We start from the raw sequence: 1,314 nt of genomic DNA, 5'->3' as shown, positions 1-1,314 counted from the left end.
TCATATTGATCTGGAAGGACTTATTTGATGTGACCTTGCTGGACTTTTTGAAGGGTTCTTGGCTGGAGTCTTCTCAGGAGTCTTGGCTGCAAGTTTTTCTGGAGTCTGTTTTCTTAAAGAAAGTGTCCAAGAAAGTCTGGACAGATGTTCTCCAGGAAGATGGGTGATGCAGCAGACTTGTTCGCTGATGTGGCATCGCGTCAGATCAAGCATTGTAAAGTCGAAACTGACGTCAGAAAGTTGAAACAGGGTGTCAATTTATAAACGTTGTAAGTGCAAAACGTTGTAACTCGAAATGTTGTAAGTCGGGGACAGCCTGTATTTGCTATCTACACATCTTTACCCCACTGCCACCTAGTGGCTAGACACTGTAATTGGGCCTAATGCAAACAACTACCCTAAATGACTGGTTGTCGGTCTACACAGGCATACTTTACATTGGTGTAAAAAACTGATGCAAATTACACCCATGTAAACATATCATGCATGCAGGACTTAGATACAGTTATTTTATTGCCCCTAAGGTCTGCTGGAGCAACCTGATAGAGACATAGGCTGGCAGAGAATCAGCTCTACAATCACGTTGGAAGTGTAACCGTGACTCACTTTCACAAATTATTGCTCCGGGTTCTGCTTCTAATGGCTTGTTCTTACAACAGTGATTTCCTTGTACACAAATAATGACCTTATGTAGGTGCTACAGTGATGGATTAGGTTTATTAAAAGTTCCATAGATCAAGACAGGCTAACCCAGAGCAGATTTTGTACTCAGTGCTGAAGTTTCCCTAGAGTTCTGCAATTGTCACGATGTTTTTATTTTTCTGCTAAAAACTGGTGAAATGTAAGCTAACATATTTGTACAATTCCTACATCAGGAAGCATCAAAGACTGCCGTACATACATAAAACTCATCCTTTAAAGTCATGTTTTTTCCACCTGATTGCACCAAAGGCTGAACTTGACTCTCTACTACTGTCTATGTTGTGCTCACTGAGTACACTTGATTATGAGTGCCCTTTAACATGCTGATGGAAAAGTTATGTTTAGGAATGAAAAGCTTAGTCTCCAACAGTCCCTCACCTTGCTGATGTGCCAGCTATTACCAGCAACATGGGCATTTGCCCACTACAAATTGTGCTTGATATCACCTACTCACATAGCAAATTGGACTAGTTATAGATTTCATGCAATACCAAGAAACCCATTATGACCAAAGGCCCAGTCCATCACTTGGAATGATAATACATGTGGCCACATCTTCCTGCACCTACCAGGCCAGCCCAGACCAACGAGCGAAGCGAATAAACAGGTAAG

Source organism: Gavialis gangeticus, unplaced genomic scaffold, assembly GCF_001723915.1.
Source record: "Gavialis gangeticus isolate Ggan-Ray unplaced genomic scaffold, GavGan_comp1, whole genome shotgun sequence".
In the NCBI taxonomy this organism is placed as follows: Eukaryota; Metazoa; Chordata; order Crocodylia; family Gavialidae; genus Gavialis; species Gavialis gangeticus.
Note: the sequence above shows the minus strand (reverse complement) of the source record.